The following is an 8,950-nucleotide window of genomic DNA, read 5'->3' as shown; positions in this document are numbered from 1 at the left end:
AGACTGCAAACTTTCATTTCTCTAGTATGTTTTAAAATATTTGTTTCCCAAAACTAAAACTGCAACTCAGTATAAAAAAAAGGTGACTATAGAATAAGAAGCAAAATGATCTCAGCATAAAATGACTACAAATGAAATGTCCACCATGCTTAAGTCTGATTTTGCGAGACAAATCTCTTAATTTTCACACCAACTACTTATCCAGCAGAAATTTCACCCTGCTCTGTGCTTCAGAAGTGAACTGCTTTTCCAGGGCTCAAATGGCATCAAATACAGTAACCCAGGTACTGTGAATACCTAGTACTAATCCAGAATACCCAAAATGGTTGGGAAATCAAACTAATTACACAGGTTTGATTAATAATTTCTCCCAACCCCAACTCTAGAATAGGTCATTCTGAAACAGAAATAATCAAATATAATCTATAATGTAGATGTCATATTTATTTTCCTCCTGCACTTCAAAACATCTCCTCATTATGTTATTTACTTTATACTAGTCCATTCTTATTTCAAAATAATAGAAACTACTGCTTTTCAAGATAGTATCCGTTTTGGCCAAGGCAGGTGGATTTCTTGAGCTCAGGAGTTTGAGGTCAGCCTGACACAAAGCAAGACTCTGTCTCTACTGAAAAAAAAAAATAGAAATACTAGGGCGGTGCCTGTGGCTCAAAGGAGTGGGGCGCTGGCCCTATATGCTGGAGGTGGTGAGTTCAAGCCCAGCCCCAGCCAAAAACCGCAAAAAAAAATAGAAATACTAGCCAGGTGTCATAGGGGGCACTGGTAGTTTTACCTACTCAGGAGGCTGAAGCAAGAGAATCACTTAAGCCCAAGACTTTGAGGTTGCTGTAAGCTATGATGCCATAGCACTCTATCCAGGGTGACATAGTGGGACTCTGTCTCAAGAAAAAAAGACAGTATCCATTTTGAACACATAGATTTAATAGTACTCACTGTGTGTAAAGAGATGAACTAAAAATGATGTGAGAGTATATGTGTGTTTGTATGAATGTGGGGCTATGAGATTAAAAGGAAATTGAACTCTAATGTGAATATATTTGGATTATTCTAAAATAACATTAAATGGGTTTACAGAGCATAAAAAATGTAGAAATATATACAAAGAAGACATTATATTATAGATGTTCACCATTAATATAATGTTGCATTCGCTTCCTACACAATTCCTGTGTGCCCATATACACATTTACATGTGTGACATATTATATAAACCATATTCACTCAACAGCATATTTTAGTACTTGGTCATTTAAATATGTACATGTTTTCAACATTTTTAAGTTAATCTATTTATGACAAATTTTCCTTGATGTTTCAAAAATTCATTTAAAGAAATTTCAAACAATGTAGAAGTATATAATGCATAACGTGAAATTGTTCTGCCAATCTCTCTCTTTTCTCACCATTCTACCTAGAAGTACTAATATTTAATAGCTTGGCATATAGTTTTCTAGTTTTCTGTATACATTGGGCAAATGTTTGTCATATTTCATTTATATGTTTTTGGTTCACATTTTTGTCTACCTAAAAGAAGACAAACTCCGTAAAATAATTTTGAAGAGGTTTGTTCTGAGCCAAATTTGAGGACTAGGCCCAGAGCCACACCTGAGAAGCCCTGAGCAAGTGGACGCACTGTGATTTGGTTTACAGTTTCGTTTTATACATTTCCAGGAGACAGGGTTACCTGTAAAGTCATAAATCAAAACATGGAAGGCTACAATGGTTTGGCAGAAACGGTGTGATGTCTCAAAGTGAGGGCTACAGGTTATAAGTGACATATAGATATGTTTTAAGGCTTATTTGATTTGTAATTGATTAAGGAAATGAAGCTTTGTCTTGTAGTTTTCTTAAGATAAGGAATTCTGTTAATCAGAGATAAGCTATAGGCCATATTATATTGTGTAAATTGAGGACCTGTAGGTTTGTCTTGCATATCCTTAGGCCTGTTAATGAGTTACAAAGGACTTATCCAAGAAGGGAGGGAGCACGATGAGGCATGTTTGACCTTTCTCATGGCTAGCAACTCAGTTTTAGGGTATCGCCTTGGCCAAGAGGGGGTCCATTCAGTCAGCTGATGGGGGGACCTTAAAATTTTATTTAGTTCATACTTTGTTAACTTGAAATTTTATATTTCATAATGTAAATAATATTTCCCTCAAAATGAATTCATGTGCATGTTTATACATACTATCAGATAGAATTTATATTATACAATAATAACAATGAAATCAATATATTTGGGAAATAACCTACACAAACATTTTTTCCTGGACAAAGGTCCATGATCACGAATGTTTAGGAGCTGAAGCCAGAAAGTCAGCAGCCTGCAAGCAACCTTCTCTATCAGTGTTGCCTACACATGATAGAGTCTGAGAAGCTGAGCCAAACCAGTATAGGTGACCTAGTCTGCTTAGCACCCACCACATACCTTCTATGATTATCTAGTTAAGGTTTCTCCATGACTGTGAGGACATTTACATCAGAAGACTTGAGGAAATAGACACACATAGACAATAGACATTATGATATTGGTAAAGGTTACTTTGATGATATGATGTTTTCTTTAATGATTCTCTTAGATATTTTATTAAAGTGAAAATTACCTTTTTGTCAAACATTTTACATTGCCAGAATGAAGACTACTTTGATGTTACTTCCTATCAGACAAAATTAAAATTTTCTAGGTTTCCTTGTATTCCTATTATAAAAACCATTAGAACTGTAACTGAGGCAGAATAGAATTGAAAGGCTACTCTTACCATTCCCCAAAATTGTTGGCCTTCTGACAGTAAAGTTTGGTGGACCCAATCTCCATCTCTGCATATTGGCTGGACAGTGACAGGTGGCCAGACCCTCTCTGTCTGGTAACAGAGCCTCCACTTTAAAGAACTCAAAGAGTATCTGGCTCTGGAGCCACAGGTGTCATTTGAGGACAGAAAAATGGGAGAAGGAAAAATTGATGACTCAGCCACTAGACTCCATTCAATAGGACCTATCAGACACTCCCATGAAGTAGGAGTAATCAGGGCCCCACATTCCAACTCATATCACCTCTCATCCAACAGACACACATACACCTTTTCTCTCACAGATCAGTCATGTTAGATGCACAGGATGCCTGATATTGGTGTATATATCTGATAGAGTCAAATAGAGAGACCCGCTCAAATAAAGCAGACCTGCCCAAATTGGATGTTCCACCTAGGAAGGGTGAATGGGCCAACCCCCACCATTCCAACGGATGTCCCACCCAGGAAAGGGAATGTACCAACTCCCACACTTCCGATCTTTAAAACCCCCATCCACCATTACCCACGGGCTCAAGCTCAGCTCACCCACAGAAATAAAGGCTGTGTTGCCCACACAAAACCTGGATTCCATTTCCTTTCATTCACTTTTCAGAATAATCTTTTATTTTTGGTCTTTGACCTCTCATTTTGGTGCTGTGACTCCAATTGGGGTGCAGCCTCCTTGGGGGGCCAAAATACACCCCACTGGATCCAACTAGATGGACCCTTGTTCCTATGAGACAAAAGGTCCCCTCCAATCCCTGCCCCAAATTCATCCATTTATAGATGAGGTCAGTATTTGTCTAGAATCCTTTTCTAGACCTTTTTAACTTCTCTTTCCATTTCCCCACCCCAACTCCTCTTTCCTTCTCCCTCCATCGCTGGGGCTCTTAAGCAGTCCTATATAGCCCCTCTCTCAGTTTTTTTTTTTTTTTTTAATTCCAGTGGCCTGTGCCTAACACCAGTGAGCTGGACTCACCCACCCAGTGCTTCGTGTTTGGGAATACCCTCCCGTAGGCCTTGCTTTTTTCAGCTTGGCTACTTTCACATGTGAAGGCCTAGAACCTTCCTGATCCCAGCCCTACCCACCTATGGCCAACCCCAGTGAGCCAGGCTCACCCGTTTAGTGCCTCGCATTTGAGAATGCCCTCCTGCCGGCCTGGGCCATTTGTCTCTGGCTGGTTCAAAGTCACAAACAGAGGCCTGACCTCTCTGACCCCAGCCCTCAGACACCTTCTTCTTTTCCTCACAGGCTCTCCTTACATTCTTTCTTTAACCTCATTTTTTTTTTTTAACTCCAGTTTCCAATATGGGGACTACTCAGTCACAGATTCCCTCTTCTTCACCTTTAAGCTGCCTTTTAACTCACTTCAAGTCTCTAAAGCTCTATCCTGACCTTAAACCTAAATGCCTTATCTTTTCTATAATATTGCTTGGCCTACTGGTACAGACTAGATGACGGCTCTTGATGGCCTGAAAATGACACCTTTGATTTCTCAATTCTCACTGATCTCAATAATTACTGTCAGAGATCAAGCAGAGATGGGCGGAGATTTCCTACATCCAGGCCTTTCTCCTCCTCTGAGAGATTCCTTCTCTGTGTTTGTTTTGTGAACCTTCTCAGATCTTCCTCACACAAGTAAAACCAGCTTCCCCTGACCCATCTGAATCTCCATTATCCTATTTTGAGCCAGCAGACAACCCTGCCCCTTCTGCCACTCCACAGCCCCTCCTCCCCCAATCTCATTCCTATGTGTACAATTCCACCCCATCCCCCCTCTCTCCACTGACCCCCACCTACCTTCCCACCACACATGGTAGAAAGACAAAAGATGGCAGAACTGGGAGAGCAAAGAAACATGGTAAACCCAATTTCCCCACCCTATACTAGGTTCATCCACACCAGGCGTCCTCAAACTTTTTAAACAGGGGGCCAATTCACTGTCCCTCAGACCGTTGGAGGGCCGGACTACAGTTAAAAGAAAAAAAAAAAAAAACTATGAACAAATTCCTATGCACACTGCACATATCTTATTTTGAAGAAAAAACAAAACGGGAACAAATACAATTCACACCTCTTCATGTGGCCCGCGGGCCGCAGTTTGAGGACGTCTAATCCACACCTTTGGAACTCCCATTTCCAGATCACCACAACCCCCATACCCGCTCCAGGAGGCTGCAGGAATGGACGACATCATCAGGGTTCATGTTCGTTTCTCTCTCTGAGACCTGTCCCACATAAGCCAGAGACTGGGTTTGTTTTCTACAGACACCATAAAATACTCTCAAGAATTTAGATATCTAACCCAATCACATGATCTAGTCTGTCATGATTTATATCCTCACCTCCACCCTAACTTCAGAAGAGAGAGAACAGGTCTGGACCCAGGCCCAGATTCATGTGGAAGACCTATGTAGGATAGACCAGACCCTGCTGGAGGGCATGAGAGCCATTTCCGAGGAGGACTCCAATTGGAATTACCAAACTGACACTTCTGGGGTCCGCCTCTGTAACCACATGGTCCAGTATCTCTTAGAGGGACTAAAAAAAGCAGCCTATAAGGCCACCAATTATGATAAATTAAAAGAAATAACCCAGAAGTGGGATGAAAATCCTGCCCAGTTACAGCCCATGTTAATGAAGCTCTCCACCAATATACTACCTTGTTACCAGAGAACAAGGAGGGCAAATTCATTATTAACATGCATTTTATCTCTCAGTCTGCACTTGATATCCAAAAAAAAAAACCTCCAAAATTCCCCTCAGGGCCCTCAGAGCCCCCAGTGAGATCTCATTCACCTGGCTTTCAAGATCTTCAGTAACCAAGAAGAGGCCTATAAACAGCAACACCTTTCCCAACTATGGTTATTGGCTTCTGCCATTAGACAAAACCCAGATACTTCTTGAAACTCATTGGGGCACTCTGAAAGAAAAAAATCTCCCCGAGACCGTGTTTTAAATGCAGTGAAACACAGTGCCCAAATCCAAACACTCCCCCCAAACCATGTCCAGCCTACAAAGTCCTCACTGGAAGTCTGACTGCTTAGGTCCTTCTGAGAATCTGGCTCACAGCTGCTCTCAGGACCCAGTAGAATTCCCCGAGCTTCTAGGCCTAGCTGTAGAAGACTGACAGTCCTCAGCAAATCAGAAAGTCCCCTGGACAATCACCAAATCTGAGCTCCAGGTATTTTTGCTAGTGGAAGGTAAGACAATTTCTTTTTTGATAGACACAGGGGCAACCTTTTCCACACTGCCATCTTATAAAGGTCCTCTAAAACAGAGATCTTGGTGGTGAGAATCAATGGTAATTTACTGCAACCCCCCACACTACTCCACCTTTGTGGTATTCACTCTCTGGACACTCTTTCACACATTCATTTCTTATTATCCCTTCATGCAGCTTTCCCTAACTAGATAGAGATATCCTCTCAAGAGTACAAGCAATCCTCACAATTCCTGCTGGCCCTCACCTCTCACTACCTATCATACTCCTCTTCAACCCCTCTGCTACAACCCTTCCACTCTCAATCCTACCTCCCCATTGATCCCATTGTGTGGGACCCCACTCTTCCTTCTATAGCCTGCTATTATGCACCCATTCTCATTGCTTTCCAATCCCAACATTCAGACCCTTCCCTTAGGCAGGCCTCAGGGAAGTTAAACCACTCATCCTCAAACTCCTGTCAGCTGGTATTCTCAGACCTACTAATTCACCCTATAACACTCCCATCCTTCCTGTAAAAAAAACAAAACAATGGTTCATATCAGTTAGTGCAAGACTTACCGGTCATTAATGAAATAGTTCAGCCTATTCACCCAGTAGTCCCTAATCCCTATATCCTCTTATCTACCATTTCTTCCAACACCTCCCGCTACACAGTTTTAGATCTCAAAGATGCCTTCTTTACCATCCCCATCTACAAACTCTCCCAACCCCTCTTTGCCTTCACCTGATTCCTCCACCAGCCAACAGCTGACCTGGACAATTCTCCCACAAGGATTTAGAGATAGCCCTCATTACTTTGGGCAGGCACTTCAGGGAGACCTCCGGCAGTTAAACTTTACCAGAGAATTTGATAACTCTTCAGTATGTAGATGGCCATCTTTTATGCAGCCCCTCCCTCACTACCTCCTGGCAGGACAGCATCCACTTACTCTCTTTCCTGGCTGCCAAAGGATATACAGCAGTGGTTCTCAACCTTCCTAATGCTACAGCCCTTTAATACAGTTCTTGTGGGTCATGAACCATATGGAGTGTCCCCTTCCAAAGCCAAAATAACCTCTCCCTCTGTCCGATACCTTGGCATTGTCTTACAGGGATGGGAAAAACTCATTGCCCCTCACCATGTTCAGGCTATTTCCTCCTTACCACTTCCCCCCCCCAAAAAAATGTCCTCCTCTCCTTCCTGGGGGCTTCAGGATATTTTACAGCCTGTGTTCCAAATTTCATAGCCCCAGATAAACCTCTATACACTGCTGCTAAGGGTTGCCCAACCAACCTCCTAGACCTGCACCAGCTTTGGTCAATTTCCTTGAGTTCCCAATGATCTTCTTTTCACAAACACTCTCCCTTCATCTCTCTGCTCCCCGCTATCCATTTTACCTCTCAGTGACAAAACACCAAGTATGTGCAGTAGGAATACTGATACAGAAACCTCAGAATAATCACCTCCCTATAGCATTCCTCTCAAAACAGATAGAATTCACAGCTCTAGGCTGGCCCCTTTGTCGGTGAGTGGTGGCAGCCAAGTCCCTCCTCCTGGAAGCCCAGAAACTTACCCCCCCCATAAATTCCATCCCTTTCAAACACCAACACTTATCATCTTTACTCTCCATACCTCTTTTTTTCCAACTTTTAATCCTCTTTATAGAAAACCCAGACCTTCAGTTTATCCCTGGCCAGGCATATAACCCTTTGGCTATGTGAGCTTCCCTGTACTCACATGACCCTCACACTTTCCAGAACTCATTTCATGACTGCCAGCCTTTAATCACGGTAACACTACACTCTTTTCCTACCATCTCTGTCTTTCCCTTACCTAAATCCTAAGACACGTGTTTTTTCGATGGCAGTTCTTCTAAATCAGCGGTTCTCAACATGTGGGTCGTGACCCACAGGAACTGTACTAAAGGGCCATGGCATTAGGAAGGTTAAGAACCACTGTTCTAAATCCACTGCTCACTTCATTGCCAAGGCAATGCTATCGTGTCATCTTCCTGCACTACTGCCTCAATTACTCTACCTCCTTGCACCTCCTCACAACAGGCAGAACTCTTAGCCCTCACTAAAGCCTTACAACTCACACAAGGCTGCACCATCAACATATACATAGATTTTAAACACATTTTCCACATAATCCATCACCATGCAGCTAAATGGCAAGAAAGAGGATTCATTACCACTCAAGGCTCCTCTATTATCAATGCCACACTCATTAAAAACCTCATAAATGCAGCCACATTCCCAGTGGAATTAGCCACTATTCACTGTAAAGGTCAAAATAAAACAGATCCAATTTCCTAAGGCAACCAAAAAGCTGATATAGAAGCAAAACGAGCAGTGCAATGCCCTTACACCCTCCTCACCCCAGGAGGACATACTTGTTCTTCGATAAATTCTTTCCAATATATACATCTGAAAACAGGACAATTACCGGCATCTTCCCACACAGGGACAATGGTTCCTTCAATAGGGAAAATTTATTCTTCCTTCCCCTCAAGCACAAAATATCCTCTCTTCCTTCCACAATAGTCTTCATGTTGGCTTCAAGCCTCTTCACACTCTTCCTTCTCTGCTTTTTTCTCACCCATGACTATCTTCCCTTTTAAACAAATAACCCAGTCATGTATAATCTGCACCTGAGTTTCACCCCAGGGAACCATAAAAACACTCTCTTTTCCCACACATCAGGCCTGGGGCCAAGCCCCTGGATAAGACTGGCAAATTGAGTTCACCCACATACCTCCTGTATGAAAATATAAACTTCTTTTAGTTTGGGTTGATACCTTCTCAGGATAGGTTAAAGCCTTTCCCACGACAAGGGGAAAAACCCAGGAAGTTGTCTCCACCCTCCTTTATCACATTATTCCTAGATTCGGCCTCCCCAGCTCTATTCAGAGGGACAATGGCCCAGCTTTC

This window comes from Nycticebus coucang, chromosome X (genome assembly GCF_027406575.1).
Source record: "Nycticebus coucang isolate mNycCou1 chromosome X, mNycCou1.pri, whole genome shotgun sequence".
Lineage (NCBI taxonomy): Eukaryota > Metazoa > Chordata > Mammalia > Primates > Lorisidae > Nycticebus > Nycticebus coucang.
This window is presented reverse-complemented; position numbering follows the sequence as displayed.